The following is a 24800-nucleotide window of genomic DNA, read 5'->3' on the forward strand; positions in this document are numbered from 1 at the left end:
TTGAACAAATTGCTTCTGCGTTCCTTGCTGCAAAGGACCAGGGAATGATTAATTGTGGTTTCACAATAAGATATAGCATGATGTCATATTCAAAATGTAAGAAAACCAAACAAAAGCCAAACTCATGACCATCAAGTCAACGCCAGATCGAAGTGATCTCATGGGAGAGGGTAGAACTGCCCTGGGAGTTGCTGAGAGGAGACTAAGTATCTAGAGGAGTAGAAAGCCCTGTTCTCCTGACAAGAGCGTGTTGGCTTCGAACTACCCACCTAGCAGATCATAGCCCAACATGTAACCACTAAGCCACGAGGACTTCTGAACCATCAAGAAGGGTGATTCCAACATATGACTAGCAAAAAGTTTTCTCTGTGATGGCAAAACGTACACAAAGAACATCCGGAACTGAGTGCGGGGAGCCAAGCGGAATGGGAACTTCACTTGAGACCAGCAAATGCTGTATGGCCATGGAACTGCTTTAGCTCAGGAGTTTAGTTTCACACAGAAAAGTTGGGAGTTTTTAACTACAGAAAACACACAAGAAGCTACAGCTTTTCAAGAGCATTGGAGAGTGGAAATATACCTCTCTATACGTTGTACAGTGGGCCAGACTTTCCTGTAAACTCCACCTTCTTTTTCCTTTATTCCACTGGCGCTCAGCGAGGCCTGGATTGAGTCCCCTGCCATAGTCTGGAGTAGTGGGTGGGCCTCCGCACAGAGTTGATTTTCCAGGAGCCAGTTTCCATCCAGGATTTCCTTCCCTACACTGCCTGAGCTAGTTCCAAAGCAAAAAGCAGCCAGTGGTCTGGGGGAGTAACCCCCAAGTCAGCCTAAGGGCACCTGCCTGGGAGGGATCTTGGCAAGCAGCAGAGGGCCCTGGGCCCGGTTTCACCTCCTGATGGTGTGTGCTGGGCACTTTCTTTTTCAGGCTTTCGTGGACTGGAGGGGGAGGGGCTTTCAAGAGAATGCAGGAAAGCCAGACACCGCAAGGGATCCTTTGGGGACCAACAGAAAGAGACTGAGAGACTCTTGGAGAGACCCAGGCGAACGCGGATTGAATGTGTAGCAGAAGCGGGGGAATTCGGGTTCCCGTGGTCAGTCCTGACCCGTGTTGAGCAGGTAGACCCGGTAAGCCGGTGTGAGCAAGCGTCGCGGCGGCGATTTTGCCTCAGGTGCGCTCCTGCAGGTGCCACTGCGGGGTTCCTTCTGGCGCCCACCCCTCCGCCCCTGACACCCCCTCGCAGTTTGCGTTCGCTGTGCGGGCGCGCCCTGCAGATGCTGCGGATCCAAAACGCAGCCCCGAGGTCCAGGAAGTCATAGTAAGTGGTCGCCGCGTACCCACCCGGATCGAGGCCCCCCAGTCTGGTCCTAGGGTCGCGAGAGTCCAGCGGCCGGGTCTCGCCCCGGGTCCCTGCTCTCCCTTGCCTCCCCCCGGGAAGCCGCCCAAGGCCCGGTTCCCACGTAGGGGGAGAGCGAAGGAGCCGGCGCCCAGGGGCCCGCTGGGGGCCCTCGGGACGTGCAGCGCCGGGCTCGGCGCCTGGCTGCGCTCGCTGGCGGCGGCGCCGGGGACCCGCGGGCAGTGAGAACGCGCGGGGCCGCTCCTCTCCCACAGCCCGGAGTTCGGCCGGGAGCCGGGCGGCGCTGGGGTCACGGCGGAGGCTCGCGGCGGAGCACGGGCTTCCCACGGCGGCCGTGGCTCCAGCAGCTCCAGCCTGGGCTGCGGCGGAGAGCCAGCGGAGAACGCGGGGTTGCCTGGACGCGGGCTGCGCGCAAACTTCCCTGGGGCAGCGCCGCCGGGGCACGAGAAACGAGTAAATGTGGGTTCGGTGGGCTTGGGTGGTGGTGACGGCTCTTGTTCCTGATTGCTGTTTAGCTGAATGTAATTTCGGACTTGAGCCATGGTGAGCAGGGTCCAGGCATCGTGGCCGCGCCCCTGGTCTGGCCAGCAGCCCGTGCCCCTGCGCTGGGCTGCCGTGGGTGGGTGACATTGTGCTGTCTCAGTGGGCTTTGTGGCTCTGTGGGCTCCGTGGCCGTGCGATTTCAGGCCGAGGGCTTCCTGCGCCTTTCTCTTATTGCTTAGTTCCTCAGGGCTGCCCCCTTCCTTTGGCCTTCCCTGGGCAGGGTACCTCTTCCCAAGTAACCCAGAAGGCGTTGGGGGCATTCCTATTGGAAACCACGCTGGGTTATAAATAGAACAGGGTCGTTTAAAATGTGAGCGTCTTTTCTACTTTTCTAGTTTTTACCGTAGTGGTTTAAAAAATCAGCCTTCCTGGTGGCACATTTATTAAATGACTGCTCTCTGTAATTCATGGGAGTAACATCTTTAACCCGTTAGTTACATTTAGATAAGTCTCTAAGCATGTAACGATATCAGGTAAAGGTTCATAACAGGAAATCTGTTGCTTTACCTTAAGTGGCTTTTCTTTTTCAATAGTTATAAAAATCGATAATATCAACAACCAAGCATGTCTAGAATTAAAAATTCTTGGATCAAAAATCCATATAAACTTACTGCTCCTTCAGTGGAGACTGTATATGTGTAGGGTCTGTGATCTGCTCTGTTATTAAACAATTCCAGACCTGCGGATCTGCTTCAAAGGGTTATGAAGCCCGTGGAATTGCATTCAAACGCTCTGAGCGGCCGCATCTGTCGGGAAGTGTCCAGTCTTCAGCTTTCCAGAGGGATCTGTCTCCATGGACTAAGAGGAACAGTTCTACAATCGTTCATAGTGCTGCGATAGTGTAAACATTTCATATTAAATGGGTGTTTTACCACATGAATCAGTTAGGACATTTAGGCTAGTGGTTCATTTAATATTAATTTTTTTCAAGGCCTAGATGGGTGCTTGCTACTTCTACTTGTGCAGCAAGATCCTGTTCTAGTATTTAAAAGAGGAAATCACCACTTTAGTTATTAACAACCATCAAAGATACTCCTGGGTGAAATAACAGGATAGTTTTCCCAAATTGTCTTCTGTAATTTAGAGTTTATCGAAGGCAACCAAATGGTATTTTACTTGTATATAGCGACATCAAAGGAAAAAGTATGGAAACCTTCACAAAGCTTAGTATTTATAATTCATAGTTATGACTTATTTGATCATCTTGTTTTAGAGCATTATTTAGAAATTTTAATTAATAATGATACTATAAATTTAAGGAATAAATATTGTAATGTTGAATTATCTCATTATGCTGAATTAAATAAAATATATTTTGTGATTACTTTTCAACAGTTTGTCATAGAAGTGTAATATCTCATTAACTTATTTTTCTAGATTATTGCATTCATTTGTAAAATGTTAAATTATCTCACTATACTTAAGTAAATAAGATAGTTTTGATTACTTTTCAACAGCTTGTCATAGAGGTGTAATAGCTCATTAACTTATTTTTCTAGATTATTACATTTATTTGAATTCATAATACAGACTGACAACCATTTCCCAGTTCAGGAACCTTAACAGCTTTAATTACTTTTTTCAATCAAACATGATAGAAAATGTCTTTTGAGCCTCCAGGTAACGCCGCTTTATTGTACAATAAGGCAATGAATAACCTTAGGGTTTATCATAATTTTCTGCCTCACCAGAAAATTAATACTGAATTTTTAAAAACATTTTATTAGGGACTCATACAACTCTTATCACAATCCATACGTGCATCAATTGTGTAAAGCACATCTGTACATTCTTTGCCCTCATCATTTTCAAAGCATTTGCTCTCCACTTAAGCTGAATTTACATGTATATTAACATGAGGGGGATATTGATTTTTGCACATAATTTATAATAATATCAAATGTCCCTCCCTCAAATACATAACCTATTACCACCTCCCCAGAAATTGATACAAATAAAATTAGTCTTACAATTGAATCACTTCAAGTAATGCTAAAATGATATTTGGATATTGGATAAACCAAACCCCAAAGTCTGCTGTGAATGAGAGAAAATGTTTCAGGGGAGTGAGTACTCAGAATTACCCTTTGTATGTTGGATATCAATAGGAAGTTGTATAGTTTCTTTTATTCCCAAGGATACCCACTTTTATGGCACTAAATTTTATATTACTTTATTGGAAATGTTTACCCAAAAAACTTTCCTTAAATATTACCCATTTCTACTCTTGTGCACACACAGTTCTACAGTCTTCCCTTCTACAAATATCAGTCATGTAAGTCATCTTAATCTCTCTGATGTCCAGATTCATTCACAAGTACTCCTTGTCTGTGCAATAGTGTTTTTTTCTGATCCTCTCCAGCATGACCACGGGACAAGATGAACTCCCAGAAATGCTCTGTTCTTTAAATGACTTCATTTAGGTGCCCATGGACTGCTTGATTTACTTGGGGTTAGAGTAAGCGTAGGTGGTCCTAAAGAGCTGTATCTGATTTTTCATTCGGATTGCTTTAATGGGTCGTATCTAGTTCCTATTTCTTCTCTCCCCTGAGTTCAGGGCACCAGTCCTCATTTTTCTATAGTGTCGGGCCTTGTAGAGTCTGAAAAGAATTATTTGGCTTTACTGACAACTTCCCTCTCAGCCACAGTAGAACACAATTACCGTGAGCCTTGACTGACACATTCCCACAACACAGGCACACTTAAATGCATCCCCCCCCCCTTACAGTGAACTCGGGTATTTCACATATCTGTTTACAATGCTGCATGAGGCTAATCATCTCACCATAAGCAGTTCTTCTGTTCAGTACCTGCTTATTCAAGATGATTCCACGTAAAATCTGAACTCATAAAGTGTTGTTTTTATTTCTGTTCTTTCTGCACTGTAATCTGCTTTCCTTGCCAAGGTCTTGATTGGGCATCTTCACTTGTGACTTTCACAGGACTTTAGCCCGCTTTCCTTTCCTTTGGGGATCCACTGACACTTACCCACACTTAGCCTTTCTGTTACGCACGTACTTCCACTGAAACCCGCGGCGCTCGCAGTTTTCGGTCGACTTCTCTTACCCTCCTTTCTTTCTGCTCTGTTTTCATGACTGACTATTTGGTTTTTCTTGTTCCTTGGTCACATGCTTGTTTTTATCTGAACTGCCTTCTTCTCTTTGATAACCCCACTTTATCTAGGACAGAATTTCAAATCGGCTTTCACCCTAAAATCTCTGGCCACTAGCCATATTACAACACCTGATTTCCCAACCTCTGTCTCACCCTTTATCCCTGCTTTACCTTCCTTGCTGCTGAATGTAGCTAGATAAAGGACTGCAACTATATCCTTTAGCCCACTACAAGTTGATTCACTCAGACTTAAGCTTAACAGGAGGTTAATCGTACAAATAAGTTATTGCGTTCGTCTTGGTAATCAGATATGCATAGTACGTACTCCACATTTTTCCAGATTTTTCAGTGCACCCCAATTATCTCTTCTCTTTTCATTCTTAGCAGATAATCATATGTCCTAATTACAAAGAATATTATGACTAATGTAAACAAGATATATGGAAACTTTACCCATATTGAGCTATCAGACTTATTTCTATAAAATCCACATCCTTATTTTACCTCCTAGAGTACTTAAAATGCATATATAACTTTTACATGTGCTTAATACCCTCTGCCTTCAGCCCATCCTTATTTGGCATGGTTTGGGAGTCTAATAATCATTAGGCATTTCTCCTCTAGAAACGTTCCTGGTTTTCTTTTGAAATTTTGTGCTTACAGCTGGACATAGAGGAGTAGCTTGTTGTTACTGGATTTAACAAGTTGTTACTTACATAATAAAGCAATCAGATATCTAAACCTGCACCCACTTGTTTTGCAACCTTATTTCATTGAATAATTACTCATCTTTTTCCCATATATTTTTACATTCATACGTCTCAATTTTACATTTGACCCCTTTGATTTTGAACTTTAAAAATTACCTATCATGATTAAATTTAATCTTTATCTTTAATTAGCTTATCTTTCTAGAAGATCATGGTCTTTGGGGTTTTTATCTTTACCAAGCTAGGAACATAAAAAACATTAATCACTATTTCAATACTTTCTTCATCTAATTAACTTCAAAATATCAAACGCTTGGTAGTACAATTAGCATGGCCCTAAAGACCTTTCAGCATTATTGTTCATGAATTTGACCTGTTTATAAGGCTGCTCAACCTATTATATACTAGTATTCTTTTTCCATTCTTTCTTTTAATCATTTTATTGGTGGCTCATACAGCTCTTATCACAATCCATGCATTCATCCATTATGTCAAGCACATTTGTACATATGTTGCCATCGCCATTCTCAAAACGTTTTCTTTCTCCTTGGGCCCTTGGTATCAGCTCCTCATTTTTTTCCCTCCCTCCCTACCTTCCTTCCTCATGAACCCTTGATAATTTTTAAATGATTATTTTTTTCATGTCTTACACTGGCCAATGTCTCCCTTCCCTCACTTTTCTGTTGTCCATTCCCCTGTAAGGGGGTTATATGTCAATCATTATGATGGGTTCCTCCTTTCTACCCCCCTCCCACATTCCCCAGCCCCTCCTGATATCGCTACTCTTATTATTGTTCCTGAGGGGTTTATCTGTCCTGGATTCCCTGTGTTTCCAACTCTTATCTGGACCAGTGTACATCCTCTGGTCTAGCAGGATGTGTAAGGTAAAATTGGAGTCATGATAGTGCAGAGAATGCATTAAAGAACTAGAGAAGAGTTGTATGTTTCATCAGTGCTACACTGCACCCTGACTGGCTCGTCTCTTCCTTGTGACCCTTCTGTAAGGGGATGTTCAATTGCCTACAGATGGTTTTGGGTCTCTATGCCATACTCCCCCTCATTCACATTGATATAATTTTTTGTTCTGGATCTTTGATGCATCCCATTGATGCCACATGATCACACAGGCTGATGTGCTTCTTCCATGTGGACTTTGTTGATTCTCAGCTAGATGGCCACTTGCTTGTCCTCAAGCCTTTAAGACCCCAGAGGCTGTATCTTTTGATAGCTGGGCACCAACAGCTTTCTTCACCGCATTTGGTATGCACCCATTTTGTCTTCAGCGATCAAGTCAGGAAGTGGCACATCACAGAATGCCAGGTTATTAGAACAAAGTTTTCTTGCATAGAGGAAGTACCTGAGAGAGGCCCAGTGTCTGTCTGCTACCTTAATACTTAACATATAAATATATGTATATAGATCTATTTCCCTATCATTATATATAAATATGTTTATATATGTGCATGCCTGTACTTAGGCCTCTATAAATGCCCTTTGCCTTCTAGTTCTTTCCTCTATTTCTTGTACTTTCCTCTTGTCCCACTATCATGTTTGGCCTTCATTTGGGTTTCAGTAATTCCTCTCAGTTCCATTGCCCTGGATCAAGCCCTACCAGGCATACTACACCCTCCTTGCCATCGATTTTAGATCACTTGTTATTCCCTTGTCCCTGGGCTTATTAACACCCATCTTCTCCAGATTGTTTATCCCACTTGTCTTATCTAGAGAGACCTGCAGAGGCAATAGTAAGCACAAAAACAAGGCAGAGTGAAACAAAACAACAGAAGAAAACAAAAAACAAACAAACAAACAACAAAAAACAATGACAAAAAAAGGGAAATCAAAGCATGTAAAGGTCTGTTTGTTGACCATTATGCGTGTTTTCTGGTCGAGTCTGATGGGGTGCCATGCCCTGGCCCCACAGTCTAATTTTGGTGTTTCCTGGGGACTTCGTTCTTTGATCCCCTTGCTGCTCTATTGCACACCCTTAGAGTTTCATCCCAGTGTGGTGGGGTCAGATCAGGCACAATTCCCACACTCTGCCACCAGTGTTGTCCCTGGTAGCAACGTGGGTCAGTCTCATGTTACTTTTAAGATACTCTTTGGAATAAAACCTGGAATTAGTGCACAATCTTTGGGCCAAAGTTGGTGGAATCCGTTTTCTTTTTTATCTTGAAAATTGGTACAATTGATGCTTTCTTTTTTCTTGGAGGACTTTTCACCACATTATTTAAAATATGTATTTTTAGCAATTCCTTTAATTAACCAATTATTTCAGTGTTTTGTAATGTAACCTCTCCAGACTTATAGATGTACACCTATTGAGATTGTGTAAGAGCATATTTTGTCCTAGGCTTTACATGTGTAATTTAGCTATCTACTCTACTCTTGCTGATTTGAGTAATATTTCCTGGAGGAAAGAAGATACGCTAAAACCAGAAAAGACCAGGTGTGTCTTCGTCCTCACTTGCACAACATTTGGTGTCTCAGCATCACTACTTTATGCGACAATAATTAAGAATGGAAGAGGAATGTCTTCGTGGAATTTTGTGAGAGCCTCCATTTATCTCCTGGCTGAAATTTTGCAACTCTTCTTATAGTCTAGACACAGTTTTGTACTCCTCCCACTAAAGCTCATCATGCTTGTCGCTGATACAAAGCTTATGTGATACTCTTTGACTTCAGGGAATTTGCGGTCTGGATGTGCAGATATATATGCAGATATATATATATATATATATATCCCAATCTCAGTTACAATTGAGCCTACTTTGTGTAGTCCATTTTTAATAATGTTTAAAGAACTGAGGAGAGAGGGATTGCTCTGCAGGTGGGGCGACTGGGGAAGGCCTTGCAGAGGAGAACTAGGGCTTCTCTGGATTATTAAAAAGAGCAGGCCGTTGGATTTCTAAACATCCGCAGCATTTCAACATACACAGGAGGAAGAGCGCTCCAGCCTGAAGAAAGGAAACGAGGTACAGTAGGACTCAGGAAGCAAGGGGTTGTATGCTTGTGGATGCTCTTGTACGCTCGTGTGTGCGAATGTGTCACTGGCATAGTGTTTTGGTGACTCAGTGCTGCTGGAATGAAAATTCCACAAATGAATTTATTTATTATTTTTACATTTTATTTACTTTTTTTAAAAAGAGCATGTAATTGGGGGAGGGAGACTCTTACAAATCTTATAAAAAGCCATCATTCAGTGGTATTAAGCACACATGTACATATGTCGCCATCAACATTTCCAAAACAATTTCTTTCTACTCGAGTCCTTAGCATCAGCTCCTCTTTTCTTCCCTCCCTCACCCACACTTGTGGAACCTTGATTAATTCTATGTTATTACTGTTCTTTCATGTCTTACACTGTCCATTGCCTCCCTTCACCCACGTTTCTATTTATTCATCCTGCTAGGGTGGGGGGAGGGAGCTATATATCCAACCTTGTGATGGATTCCCCCTTCCTCCTCCTTACCCACCTCCCCAACCCCCACTATCCCCATACCCTCATGGTATTGCTACTCCTACTACTGTTTCTGAGGGTGTTATCTGCCCTGAAATCCATGTGTCCAGAGCTCTTCAATGTGTGTACTCCAGTCTAGCTAGATTGGTAAGGTAGAACTGGGTCATGGTAGTGGGGGAGAGGAAGCATTCAGGAACTAGAGGAATGATGTGTGTTTTGTCGGTGCTATACTGCACCCTGGTTGAATCGTCCCTTAAACGAATTGCTTTAAAGAACAGAAATGCATTTCCCATGGTTCCAGATGACAAAAGTATAAATCAGGGATAAAGATACCTTCCTTAAAATGAGCTCCGGGTTCCCCTTGATTCCTTGGTGACCGTGACATGGCAAAAGCTTTTCTTTATGTGCATGTTCCTCTTTGTCTGCTCTGTCCTCTTGATAATTCAGACGTGATTAGGTTTAGAACCCAGCCTACTAGGATGTGATGCAATGAACAAAACAATAGCTCCATTTAAAGACAGTGTTCCATGCTCAGTTACAGAGATTCGGATTCAAGCACAACTTTGGGGGTGGGGACTAAATTTGATTCATAACAGGTGCCGAGGCCAAAAGGACACCACCAAGTCTTCTCAGGCTATTTTCCTTGTGGAGTTATTACCTATTCTCCACCCTTTTCTTGATTTCCATTTTTGTTCTCATTCCTTGTGAGGTCCATTCCTGCTCTTATTTTAGACTTCAGTATGGGTTCTATTTCTCAGAAACATTCTCTGATCTGAAAGCCTTGTTTATTTTTCCTGCAACACACTGTAGTTCTCTTCATTGTGTACTCACTGCTGTCAAGTTGATTTCAACTCGCAGCAAGCCCAAGGGCAGGGGAGAACTGTCCTTGGAAACCAAGGCTGTCATCTATGGAAGCAGACGGGCTGGACGGTTCACGCAGCACACCTCTTCCTGAGCAGCCGAGTGCTCAATCATTATGCCACCGGGGCTCCTTTGCTTGTTGTATCCTTCATCACAATTGCTTGTTGTAGTGTCTGTTTTTCCTACTATGTATTACATCCCCAGTAGGAGGAAATGCCACTAGTCTTTACTTACCAATTCAGTTTATTACCACTTTCTAAAGAGTCCTGTATGGGTCGTATGTACTCAGGAAAAATACGTGCTATGGTATCTACCAGTTCTGAAACATTCTGAGCAATGAGGCCATGTTGGGAAATATTAGCATACAAGTAGCCCCCCAGCTTTCCATGTATTCGAGTAATGAAGAAATGTATTTATAACTCGATCACTAGCAATGTGTATTGGCTGCTGTGATGTCATAGATGTTTAATTTTAAGATTTACAGTCCAAAACACTGCTCTACTCATCAGGGTAATAAAGGTAATAATAATGAGAACCAAAAATTCCAGCGAGGTTTTCAACTTGGTCAGACTGAATTAAAATGAAGCCATCAGAAGGGGACTCAGTGTAATATGGGGACGACTTACATAGGACTTAAGGTGGAGATAAATTAGGTTAAAAACAATAGGATGCTACGTTGTATTTGTTTCATTAGGTGAGGCAAATTATTGTTTTTATTATTAGTTTGGGGGAAGGAATTTATATAGCATTTTCATGACTGCTGGCCTTTTGTTTAGCATTGGAATGCTTTCATAGTGGTGCCACCAGGGAACTTTAGTTACTTATAATTAATTAGGCCTTCACAAATCAATTCCAAGTATTTCAAGATACACATTTTAGATATGAGAAAATTATTTGTTATCCTTATTTTGAGTCAGGTGTTTCAGCCTCTAAGGCTCAGAAACTCTATGGTTTTAACACTGTGCTTTTATTAGGAATCTTGGATTGTGTTCTATGTTAAGAAAGATGAGGCTTTCCACTCCTGTAAAGATTTCTGCCTCAGAAACCCCCAGGGGCAGCTCTGCTTTGTCCTCCAAGGTCGCTGTGAGTTGGAATCTAGGTGGCAGTGAGCTTGACGTTCTGCTTCTGTGCACTGAAACAGTTAGCTGCTTATTGCTCTCATTTTCAATCATGTTGCAGCTACCAATAGGTTCTTTAAAGCTATTAAATGATCTTCATTATATATTAAAAAGTTAATAAAACGTAGGACAAGAAGTTTCAGTGTTTTAGTAATATAATAGAAACTTTTCAGTCTTGTATTTCTGAGCATAAGATAGCACCATGTATGAAATGCTCAGAGTATGATAATTAATGTAACCTGCAGGAAAGTTGAATAAACACATTATACTAGTCAACATTTGAGATGTCAGGATTTAAAACAAGATAGTCTTGCACTAGATTAACAACGCACATCCATAAATGGGAGCGAGAAAAGACAATCCTCCCACTGAAAACCCTTTGGAAAACACTCCATGAAACTACACTTTTTGCCATCCTTACTTATTAGCACCATTTTTCTTTACCCACCTCTTCCCCAAGTAATAATTGAATATGCCACAGCATCTCATGTTTCTGGTTCTGTTCCCCACTCCCTCATGAGCCTTGATATTTTATATATTATTATTATTTTGTCATGGCTTACACCATCTGACATCTCTCTCCCTTCACCCACTTTTATGTTGTCCACCCCCTAGGGAGGAGGTTATATGAAGATCCTTATAATCAGTTTCCCCTTTCTACCCCACCTTCCCTCTACCTTCTGGTATCACCACTCTCACCACTGGTCCTGAAGGGATCATCCATGCTGGATTCCCTGTGTTTCCAGTTCCTATATGTAACAGTGTACATCCTCTGGTCTAGCTGGATTTGTAAGGCAGAATTGGGATCATCACAGTGGGGAGGAGGAAGAATGTAAGAATTAAAGGAAAGTTGTATATTTTATGTATTTATTTATTTTAATCATTTTATTAGGGGCTATTAAGGGAGAATTCGGATCATGACAGTGGAGGGGGGGCATTTAGGAACTAGAGGAAAGTTGTATTTTTATCATTGCTACATCATACCCTGACTAGCTCGTCTCCTCCCCGGAACCCCTCTGTTAGGGGATCTCCAGTGGCCTACAAATGGGCGTTGGGTCTCCTCTCTGCACTCCCCGATTCATTCACTGTGGTAAAATTTTTGTTCTGATATTGCTTGATCCCTGATCCCCTTGACAGCTTGTGATCACACAGGCTGGTGTGCTTCTTCCATGTGGGCTTTGTTGCTTCTGAGCTGGATGGCCGCTTGTTTACCTTCAAGTCTTTGAGACCTCTGACGCTATATCTTTTGAAAGCCAGGAACCATCAGCTTTCTTCACCACATTTGCTTATTCACCCACTTTGTCTTCAGTGGTTGTGTCGGGAAGGTGAGCATCATAGAATGCCAATTTAATAGAAGAAAGTATTCATGCATTGAGGGAGTGCTTGAGTAGAGGCCCAATGTCCTTCTGCCACTTTAATACTAAACCTATAAATGTATGCACATAGATCTATTTCCCCATCCTCATATATAAATATATTTGCATATGCACATGCCTTTATCTAGACCTCTATAAATGCCCTTTACCTCCCAGCTCTTTCCTTTATTTCCCTTGACTTTCCTCCTGTCCCACTATCATGCTTAGTCCCCACCAGGGTTTCAGCAATTCCTCTTGGTTACATTGCCCTTGATCATGTCCTACCAGGCCTCCCACACCCTCCTCACCACCAATTTGGATCAGTTGTTGTTCCCTTGTCCCTGGGTTTGTTAACAACACTTCTTTCTCCCCACCCCATCTCCCTCTCCCATGTCGCCCCGGAATTGTTGGTCCCATTGTTTTCTCCTCCAGATTGTTCATCCAGCCTGTCTTATTTAGACAGACCTGTGAAGATAATAACATGCACAAAAGCAAGACAGAGCAAAACCAAGCAACAATATACAATAAAACAACAACAACAACAAACCAATGACAAAAAAAAAACACAACAAGAAAGAAAAGCTTGTATTTACTTCAAGGATCATTTGTTAGCCTTTAGGAGTGTTTTCCAGTCCAGTCTGTTGGGGCACCACTCCCTGGCCCCAAAATCCCCCTTAATCATTCCCTGGGGACCTCGCCGCTCTGTTTTCTTGCTTTTCTATTGCACTCCCTTAAGTGTTTTGCCTCGGCATGGCGGGATCAGATGGGTGTAATTCTCACACTGTGTCTCCGGTATTGTCCCCTGTAGGGGCATCATGTCTCACAGTGGGGCTGGCTGAGTGGTCTTCTCTGTGGGCTTGTCTCATTACCTACAGATGAGCTTTGGGTCCCCAGTCTGCACTCCCCCTCATTTACAATGCTATGAATTTTTGTTCTTTGATGTCTGACCCCTGATCCCTTCACACCTCTTGGTCACACAGGTTGGTGTGCTTCTTTCATGTGGGCTTTGCTGCTTCTGAGCTAGATGGCCCCTTGTTTAACTTCAAGCCTTTAAGACCCCAGAGGCTTTATCTTTTGATAGCTGAGCTCCATCAGCTTTCTTCACCACATTTGCTTATTGGGAAGGTGAGCATCATGGAATGGCAATTTAATAGAACAAAGTGTTCTTGTATTGAGGAAGTACTTGAGTGTTGGCCCAATGTCCATCTGCTGCCTAATATTAAACCTATAAACATATGCAAGTTCCATTTCCCCATCCTGATATATAAATATATTTACATATATACATGTCTGTATTTAGACCTCTATAAATGCCCTTTGCCTCCTAGTTCTTTCCTCTATTTCGGTTCACTTTCATCATGTCCCACTATCATGCTCAGCCTTCATTTGGGTTTCAGTAATTTCTCTTGGTTACATTGCCCTTGATGAAACCCTTCCAGGCCTCTCACACCCTCCTTAACACTAATTTTGAATCACTTGTTCCCTTGTCCCTGTGTTATTCAACACCACCTCCTTTTCCCCACTTCCTCCTCTCCCATGTTTCCCCGGAACCATTGGCCCTGTAGTTTTCTCCTCCAGACTATTCATCCAGATAATAATATGCACAAAAAAGCAAGGTATATCAAGATGATGTGACAAAGGAAAACACAACAATGACAATAACAAAAAATGATGAAAAATAAAGTAAAAGTTTTAAAAAGAAAAACGTAATTAATTCAAGGTCTGTTTGTTGATCTCTAGGAATGTCCTCCAGTTGAGTTGGATGGGGTGCCACACCCTGCCCCAAAGTCTATCCTTTGCACTCCCTTGTGATCTCACTGCTCTGCTTCCCCTGCTGCGCTGCCCCAAGCCCTTAGTATTCTGCCTCAGTGTGGTGGGCCCGGAACAGGCCAATCCCCAAACTGAATATCCTGTGTTGTCCCCCATAGGGCCATGGGTCAGCAAGGGATGTCCTGTCTCATAGTGGGGCTAGCCATATGGTCCACTCTGTGCATGGGCTGTTCTGGGTGGGGATATTGTCCTCCAGACCTGGTGGACCAGGATGCATTGCTCTCTCTCTTCCTCCCCCTTCATTTGCTCCCGTGTGCTCTGATGAGGCATGTCCCTCTCCTAGAGCTGCAACTTCAGCGCTATCCTCTAAAGTAAATTCTACTTGCCGTCCATGTAGTTGGGATTGGGGCCAGGCCCCCAGACCTCTCCAATGGCTCCCCGCTCCATGCTGGCACGCTGCATTCATATCCCGGCACACGGGACTCAAGTCTACTCATTTTCACTGTGGAGATATAAACAATATCCTCCCCTTGCGTGTGTTAGTGCCCTCTTCCTCCGCTACACATTTCTATCCTTCCCCCCCTTCTCTCCCCATCCTCCTTTTTAGTTGGCTACCATATGTACCCCTGGATTTGGTCTGGCCCCTGCCGTACCACCTGGACCTCACCCAGGAATGTTTGTATACTGTAGCTTTTTCCCTATGCCCCTATTGCACTTTTTTTTAAAGCTTGCATCAGTGGACTCATGTTGTACTTGTCCTTTTGTGCTTGGCTTACTTCACTTAGCACAGTTTCTTCCAGTTCTTGACATGCGGCAATATGCTTCGTGCGTTCATCACTGCTTTTTAGCAATGTGTAGTACTCCATTATGTGTATGTCTCACAGTTTTTAATCCATTCATCTGTTGATGGAAATTTAGGTTGTTTCTAACACCTTGCAATTGTGAACTGTGCCACAGTGAACATTGGAGCACAGATGTCTGGCCACGGTTTCTTTCTTGCCTCTTTGGGTATATGCCCAGTAGGGGGATTGCTGGATCATATGTTAGCTCAATTTCCATCTGTTTTAGAAATTGCCAAATCTATTTCCCAGGTCCACCAGCAGTGGATGAGAGTTCCTGTCTCCCCACAGCCCCTCCAACACTTGTTGCTTTCTGATTTTTTGAATTGGGTTATCTTTGAGGGTGTTAGGTGATATCTCTTTGTTGTTTTAATTTGCATTTCTCTTATGGCTAATGATCAGGAACATTTCTCATATGTTTATTGGCCATTCAGATTTCTGCCCTGTGAAACTTCTGTTCAAGTCCTTTGCCAACCTCCTCAGTGGACAGTTAGTTTTCGCTTATTATAAACATGCAAAGTATTGTAGATTTAGTAATAAGGCCTTTGTCTGATGTGTCATTGTTAACGATGTTTTCCAGTCAGTGGGCTTTCTTATTACTCTTGGTGAATTCTTTTATTGTACACAGGTGATTTATCTTCAGTATATCCCAGTTGTCTATTTGTGACTCCTCTGTATTTGTATCCTTCCCTATTTCTGAAAGCCTATGTATTCCCTGTGTGAAAGTTCTCAGGTTTGTCCCAATTCCCTCATTAATGACCATAATTGGTTGGGGTCTTACCTCAAGGTCTGTGATCCACCTTGAGTTTATTCTTGTGCATGGAGTGAGGTTAAAGTCTTGCTTCATTTTTCTGCAGGTAGATATCCATTTTTTTTCAACACCATTTATTGCAGAGGGCATCCGTTTCCCATTTGATATTTTGGGGGCCCTTATCAAAGATCAGTTGCCTGTATGCTGGTGTTTTTATTTCTGGGTCTTCAGCTCTTTTCCATTCGTCTGAATATCTGTCATTATACCAATATCACCCTGTTTTGACTACTGTAGCCATTTAATGCGTGTAAAGTCAGGTAGAGCAAGCTTTCCCACTTTTCCCTTCTTGAGGAGTTCTCTGCTAATTCTGGGCTTCTTCCCTCTCCATATGAAGTTGGTAATCAGTTTTTCCAATTCTTTGCAGAGGATGGTGATATTCATATCAAGATAACATTGAACTTATATAGTGCCTTGAGCAGAACTGACATCTTTACTATATTGAGTCTTCCAATCCACAAGCATGGCTATTCTTCCATTTGTTGAAGTCACTCTTGGTTTCTTGTAATAATGTCCTATAATTTTTCCTCATACAATCTTTAGTTTTTTTCAGTCAGGTATATCCCTAGTTATTTCAATTTGTGCTTGGCTATTGTAAAGAGTACTACATTTAAAATTTTATTTTCTGTAATCTTGTCTGATGTTTTTGCAGACCGATAAACTTCTGTTTGCACATCTTGTATCCTGCCACTCTGCCGTATTCCTCTATTGCTTCCAACACTCCACTTGGAGAGTATACAGAATTTTCGATGTATTGAATCATGTCATCTGTGGATAATGATAATTTCACCTCTTCCTTCCCCAGATGAATACCTTGGATGTCTTTTATTTGTCTTATGTTGTTAGCTAGGACCTCCAGTATGATGTAAAATAGGGGTGGGGACAAGGGGCATCCTTGTCTGGTCCCCTTTTCTCTGTGGAATTGTTTTAGGCTTTTCTCCATTGACTACCACATTGGCTGCTGGTTTTTTTATATGTAACTTATATAGTATTAATGACTTTCCCTTCTATTCCTATCTTCTTGAGTGCCTTAAACAGGAATGGGTGTTGGATGTTGTTGAATGGTTTTTCCGCATCTATCAATATAATCATGTTGTTCTTATCATTTTTCCTGCTAATATGGCCAATAATACTAATGGTCTGTCATATTTTAAGACAACTGATTTTAAGACCCCAGATGCTCTGTCTTTTGACAGCCAGGCACCATCAGTTTTCTTCACCACATTTGCTTTTGCACCCATTTTTTTTCTTCAGCTATTGCATCAGAAAGGTGAGCATCACAGAATGCCAGTTTATTAGAACAAAGTGTTGGAGGGAGAGAACATCAGTGGAGGCCCAGTGTCCATCTACTACCTTAATATTTAACCTATAAATAGATGTACATAGACCTATATCCCTTTCATTATATATTAATATATTTACATACGTACACACCTATGTTTATGCCTTATAAATGTTTTTGCCTCCTAGTTCTTTCCTCTAGTTCCTTTTACTTTACTCCTGTGCCACTATCATATTCTACCTTTATTTGGCTCTCTATCTGTGCTTCCTCTAGCTACATAGCACTTGATCAACCCCCACAAGACCTTCTATGCCCTTCTCCCCATTGATTTTAGATCCCTTGTTGTTCCCTTGACCCTGGTTTTGTTGGCTACCCCCTTCTTCCCCACCCGCCACCACCTCCTCTTTTTCCCTGTCCCCCCTGGTCTATCCTGTTGCTTTCTCCTCGGGATTGTTTATCCTGCCAATCTTATACAGATAGACATAAAAAAGAAAAAAATGACTTATGAATAGTTCCAGGTGTGTCTGCTGACCCTTATGAATGTTTTACGATCAGGTCTGATGCAGTGCTAAGCCCTGCCCCTCGAGTCCAAAGTCTATTTTCAGAATTCCTTGGGGTCTTTGTTGCTTTGTTCCTCTTGCTGCTCCATTGTGTTCCCTTCATGCTATGCCTTGATGGGGTGAGTTGAGACAGGTCAGTAAGGGAACATTGTGTCTTGTGGTGGTGCTGACCCTATGGTCCAATGAGAGCTCATCTTGATTCAGATTCAGTTACCACTTGCAGCTCACGTGCTGGTTTGGCCGAGAGCAAAGATGTCCAATTTTGAGATTGCCCTCCATCAAAGTTTCTCTCTCATTGCCTGGGCCATAGGACCTTCATAGGACCTCCATTGTGTTTACACAATCCTTTGGCTTATATCTCTGTGTTTGCCAGTCACGGTGGAGGCAGTTGCAACTCATTGTGACTTTACATATAACAGAATTAACTACAGTCTGATGACGTCTTCAAGATCATTGATAATGTTTGAGTCTATTCTTGTGACTGCTTTGTAATTCCATCTCACTGAGCGTCTTTATAATGTATTCCAAGCATTCAATTTCATTTCTAAGACCTTCCAAAATGTCTTGACCAATGTATTCCCACTGGGATCATTCTATATGAGTAAAGGAAGATCCTAAAGACTTTGTATTATCTTCATCAAATAGACTATACTCTGAGAAGGAAGTTTCTCCCCAGTCATGTCTTGAGTGTCTCCTAACCTGGGAGGCGCACCTTTCAGCACTACATCAGCAGTATTCAGATTGTCCCTCTGGGAGACCTTAATTATTTTACAAGATGAGCAGCGAAACCCATCCTCCCAAGAGTAAAGGCCGTTTTAGGATGTTGCTTTCTGCTTTCCCTTAGGAGAATGGTATTCTGACTGTATACTTTTTAAGGTAACTGAAAAGGAAACTGAAAGATCCCGCATGTGGGGACACTTGAAAAAGGTAGACACAAGTGGGGAGGGGGGCACTGCCAGCAACATGGTGCTCAAACAGGACAAGAAAGCCTAAAAATAGAATGTGAGAGAAGACCCCCAAACAGACGCTTCTTCACAATTCTGTGCCCTTAGTTGTTTCCATTACCAGGGGTTGTTAGGACATTTTATCCCCCTTCACTGTGTGACATTGCTATTTCTCAGTAAAATTGGTCATTATTTTGATCTTGGTATTGGATATGTTTTAATGTCTATTGGAAATGAATACTTGCAAGTTTTGTGGTCAGTTTTATATGCAGTAAAATGGTACTTTGGATATGATTCTTTACATTAGCTCCCGTTGATAATGAGTTACTGGCCAATAACTATAAGGGTCAAGAAGTGGTGCTCCATGCCATATGCTGAAAGGCATTTTGAGTGGTGTGGGAAGCATGCAGTTTGCTTGCTTATGCACAGGTGACCTAAACAGCATCCTTCATTACATAACTGCAACCCAATGTCTCAGGCATGCCTTACTTGAGTACAACGATGGCAACCAGATTGCCTTAGCTGTGGTTGTTCAACATGCTCACATTGTTTCTAAGTCTTGGCCTTTTGCACATATTGTACTTTCTCCCTGGGATGCCTAGTCCTGTCTGCTTTGCCTTGCTATTTCCTTATTCTTCAAAAGAGGTGCAATATTTCCAAAGAAATGTTTGCCAATGGTTTATGTGTGGTTAGACACAGGGAAGCCTGTGCGAGAATGTGTGTTCCCTTTCTCTCCTCTGCACTCCCAACCCCTGCCAGAGAAACTCCGCAGCACCCAGTGCTTCACACTTGTTGGCAGCCCAGTGTGTCGCAGACCTTTCTCTGAGCCCTGGTGTCATGGTCATAGTTTTCAGTGAGTCAGCTTATCAGTTGAGGAAGGCACCACAGATGTGATCTCTGTCCCTCATTCCCTGCCGTTCCTCAAAATTTGACAATCTACAACACCTGACTAAGACTAGTAGGGAAGAGGTTTTGGATATATGGGGCTCCTCTGAGTTGTACTATGTCATGGTAACGACATGCAGTAGTACAAAGTGGGATGCATGTTTTAATTATTCATGAGTGTTATCCATGGGAGCCATGCAGGGGAGTTTCTGCCTCCTTCCATCACTTTGGGGGGTGGGACAAACCTAGCCACGGGTTTCAGCTTGCCAAGGGTTTATTATTTTGTTGGAAACAAAATTCGTGAGGTTTGAGTCCTTCTGTCTCTGAGTTTATTTAAAAGCCGCTTCATGGGTGTATAACATATAAGCATCACAAATGTAAAATTCACAATTCGATGAACATTGACAAAATATATACAACTGAGAAACCGCTATGAAGATAACAAATATTGCCATCTTCTCCACAAGTTTTCTCCTGCCTCTTTCCAAACCTCCTTTCCCTTCACCCCTGTTCCCAGGTGATGGCTGATCGGCTCGCTCCTTATAGATTAGATTGTCATTTCTAGACTTATGTAAAAGTAATTTTACAGCATGCAATCTTGTGTATATGGCTTCATCTTAGCATACAGTCTTTAATTTTATACATTATGTTCCATATATCGGCTGCATAGTATCCCTTCCCATGTGTGGATGAGCCACATCTTGGCTATTCATTTGCACAGTGATAGGCATTTGAGTTGTTCCCAGTTTTTGCTTATTACAAATAAAGGTACTATGTACAATTTTGTACAGGTTTTGCTTGATTTTTTTAATAGATATGTTTCTCTTAGATCACTACCTAGAAATGGGAAGGTTTGATTGAATGATAGGGAATGTTTCAAAAAATCATCAAAATTTTCTCTAAAATCATTGTGCTGCTTTCTGTTTCTACCAGCAGGAAAATACCCCAGTTACTGAACAGTTTTGCTAACACATGACATTTTCAAATTTTCCAGTTTTATACATTCCAGTGGGTATTGTGGCTGTGGCTAATAACATTTATCATATGAAAATGTGTTTATTGGTCATTCATATAGTTTCTTTAGTGAAGTAGCTGTTTAGATACTTGGTTAAATTTTAAATTGGGTTGTTTATTTTTATTGAGTTGCAAACCTTTTTATATATTCTGGTTCAAATATTTTGTTGATATCTGTGTTGCACATTTTTAGCTTCCTGTCTGGATTTTCTCAGTTGAGGTTTTTGAAGAGCAAAAAAATTATTTTTAAAGTTTGTTGAACCCTGTTTCTTTTTTTTTCTAAGTTTCTTTTATGCTTTATTTTTACTTCTTAGAATCTTTGCCTTATCAAAGATTAAGATTTACTCCCAAGGTTTCTTTACAAATTTTGCAATTTTAGTGTTCATTATTATGACTGTGAGCCATGCAGAATTTATTTTTCTGTATGATAAAAATTATGGGGCGATGTGTATTTTTCCCACATGAAAACATATTCAGCTTATAAAACAGATTTATTGGAAAACAAACAAACAAACAAACATCCCCTCCATAGATGACTTCGCACTTTAGTTGAAAATAAATTGAATATACAAATTTTACTCCATTGAATTCTATAGTTACCTATTCCCCAATATCAAACTGATTTGATTACTGTAGCTTTATAATACACTTTATAGTAAGATATGTTGTCATTCATCATTTTCCTTTGCACTTTTTTGGGGCTATGCTATGTCATCTGTTTAAATTTGGAATCATTAGTGTCTACTAAAAAGCCTATGGGGATTTTGATTATTATTGTACTGACTCTATGGATCAATGTAAAGACAAGTGCCTTTTAATATTGAACCATCCATCTGTTTGCATGGTATGCCTCTCCATTTCTTTATTTTGTCCTTTATTTTTCTACCTGGTGTTTTAATTTTAATGATAGAGATATTGGGTACTTATTACTATGTATTTTTCATTTGTTGACAATGTTATGAAGAGATAATTTTAAAGGTGATTCCCCAGTTGTTCTTTATTGGCACATAAATTACAATGGATTTTTGTAATCTTATGTACAAAGACATGCTAAATTCATTTTTTAGTTGAATGCTTATAGATTTCTCGGGCTTTCTACTGAGATATTATATAAGCAGACACCATTTGACTTTTTACAGCAAAGTATTGTTTACTTATTCTGAAGTTTAGGGCTTGTCTTAGCTTATTGCAATAGCTGGCACCTAATGCCAGTTCAGGATTGGTTTGAGGTGGTGAGAACAGGCATCCTTGCTGTGTTGCTGATCAGATTGGAAAAGCAATACACTTTTTAACATTAAACAAGATTTTTAACAGTACAAGTTTTGTAGATGTCCTGGGATAGATTTTTAAGAAATGCATGGAATTATCAGAGTTGGAGGCCAAGTTACTGGAAGTTAACAACAATCACATGATTTTATAAGTGATCTAAGGATAACATATAGGGCAGTGATTCTCTACATCCTCTCCCTGGGGGTGCTATAGGTTAAACTTTAGGTTGCTAACTGCGAGGTCAGTGATTCCAACCCACCAGCCTCTCTCTGGGAACAAGGTAAGTTTATTTGCTTCCTTAACGATGGCAATATAGCCTCCAAACCCCTATATAGAGCTGCAATGAGTCAGAATTGACTCAATGGCGATGGTTGACTTGGGGAACAGAAGTAAAGAAAGAAAAAAAATCTTACAAATGGACCAATAAGAAATATCACAATAAATGGAGGAAAGGTTGAAGTGCTCAGGGATTTCCCTTTACTAATCCTCAGTCAGTGCTCATGGAAGTAGCAGTCAAGAGATCAAATGATGCACTGCATTGGACAAATCTGCTGCACAAGACCTCTTTCAAGTGTTAAAAAGCAAAGCTGTCACTTGGAAGACTCAGGTGCCCTGGCACACGCTATGGTATTTTCAATCCCCTTTTAAGCATGTGAAGCTGGACTACGTATATGGAAGACTCGATGGTTGAATTACATTTGGGTAAAGAATGAATATATCATGAATTGCCAGAAGAACAAACAAATCTGAATTGCAAGAAGCCTCTTAGAAGCACTGCATTTCTCCTTATAAGGACCATTCCATAGAGCACTCAATATGCCATCCTCCTTCTTTCCATGCAACCTCTGACACAAATGTTTGAAGGAAACACAATGGCTTTCAAAACTTCACTTATCCATTGTGTTACATGTTCATTAATTCAAGGCTCCCATTGGTGAAGTGGAGGGTGTCGCAAAAGAGGAAAGCCCTCGGCAGGTTGGCTTGACCCCGTGGCGGCGGCAACATTGGGGTTCAACATGGGAAGAGTTGTGAGGATGGTGCGTGACTGGGCAGTGTTTCTTTCTGCTACATACAGGGTTATGATGGGTTGTAGCTGACTGAATGGCACCGAAAGGCAACAATAGCAAATTCTGAACTACAACCGTAACTATTAACGCTCTTGCCAGTTCAGCACCCATTGTACAAAACAGAATTCAGCATCTGTAACTTAATATTACTCTATGTCTGTTATCTCTTGCTATTAATAGCCGCTCTATCTCACCAGACAAACCTCCGGCTCATTGCTCTCCAGTACGAGTCAGTTCCCGCATCAAACTAACTTTAATTTTATGTTATCTCTGGCACCCATTCCTTCCTGGCTTTCCCATGACTTCTTCCCCCTCCGTACATTCCCTCACATCGCTCTGTCTCTATGGCAGGCTCTTTAGCCAAAGTCTAAATCTCTAAATCCTACTCAGTTAAAAAGCTAAGCACAAATCCCTTACCTTCTATGAAGCCTTTCCTAATTATCTTTTCAGCATCCATGTCTGGAAGATAAATATAGAGTTAGACTTCTATCTCTACATACTAACATCTACATTTAATTATATCCAATTAAGAAAAAGCAATTAGTGTGTATAACACTCACACTGCATTTTTAGAAAATTAAACAGAGAAATAATTTTATTCTTTTTAGAACTTCAGTAGACTTTTATATAATTATAAATATATTCATTAATACTTCATTAAAATTTATTTACAGAAATCAAGACCTTTTTAGGCTGCAGATTGTTGGTGTGGTGGTGGTGGCATTTTTTAGTTTTTTTGCCTTTGATTTGCCCTGTGCTTTGCCTTTGTTTTTCCTATGACTGGATGTAGTTAATAGGCTGATACTAAGATATTTTATTAACATTAATGGATATGAGAGTAGGTAAAAAATATTTCAAGTGGTGTTTCAGTTCATGCATGCACAGGTTTTTTTTTCAAATGAAATGTGTTGATACATGTGTCATAATCAGTAACTAGTTGCAAAAAAGGTTTTGTGTTTACAATCATGCATCTGCCTAAGACCAGTGAGGAAGGATTCAAAAACAAAGGGTGCTCTTTATGCCGTGGGAGGGGGGCTATTGAAGATGGAGTTATGTCAAATTTCAAACAAAATCTAAGTGCACATCTTCCCAAGTCATTAAAAGTTGCAGAAATGACAGGAATGCTGCCCCATATAAGACAATGGTGTGTAGATCAATCTAATTTTAAAGGAAGCATAGGAAGACCTTAAAGATGGGCAAAGAGAAGGAAGACTGTAATCTCAGTCAATGACACAACTGTGGCTGAAGGACAGAAACATTGGGAAGAAGACTGAAGTACTTCCTTGATATCATACCTACTAGCGTTAGGCTCTTGCATGGTTTGACGTTTCCAATTTTAAGCAAGCCTCATAGATCCTGCAATCGTTTGACTCCATGCCAAACGTGCTGCTTGAAGATCAGCTAGCTTAAAGGAAAGCTGACCTTTCCATCAGTCTTTTTTTAAAAAAAAAATCATTTTATTGGGGGCTCGTACAACTCTTATCACAATTCATACATCCATGCATTGTGTCAAGCATCAGTCTTTTAAGCAAATTGAAGCTAATGAAGTGAAGACTATTTTATTTTAAATTAAATTTATTTATTTTAAATTAAATTTACAAATTTAATTGTAAGTGAAACTTGTATTCAAACCAAACCCACTGCCATCAAGTCAATGCTGACTCATAACAACCCTTTAAGGCAGAGTAGAACTGCCCCTATGGATTTCTGAGATTGTAACTCTTTGCAGGAGGAGAAAGCTCTGTTTTACCCCCAGACTGGCTCATGGTTTTGAACTGCTGCCCAATGTGTAACCGCTACCCCACCAGGGCTCCTGAATGAGCCTTAGAATTGCCAATATAATCCA

General features: G+C 41.2%; 1 protein-coding gene across 6 annotated transcripts in view; it reads left to right on the forward strand.

The window, feature by feature from the left end:
- Positions 1-762: 762 nt before the first annotated feature.
- GUCY1A1 (guanylate cyclase 1 soluble subunit alpha 1) overlaps positions 763-24800 on the forward strand; it is a 75872-nt gene continuing 51834 nt past the window's right edge. Inside the window, exon 1 of one of the 6 annotated variants that reach the window (XM_075543630.1) lies at positions 763-898. The gene's annotated coding sequence lies outside the window, so the exon portion shown is untranslated. The other 5 variants (XM_075543625.1, XM_075543624.1, XM_075543628.1 and 2 more) reach the window with 5 other exon arrangements.

This window comes from Tenrec ecaudatus, chromosome 3 (assembly GCF_050624435.1).
Source record: "Tenrec ecaudatus isolate mTenEca1 chromosome 3, mTenEca1.hap1, whole genome shotgun sequence".
Taxonomy (NCBI): Eukaryota; Metazoa; Chordata; class Mammalia; order Afrosoricida; family Tenrecidae; genus Tenrec; species Tenrec ecaudatus.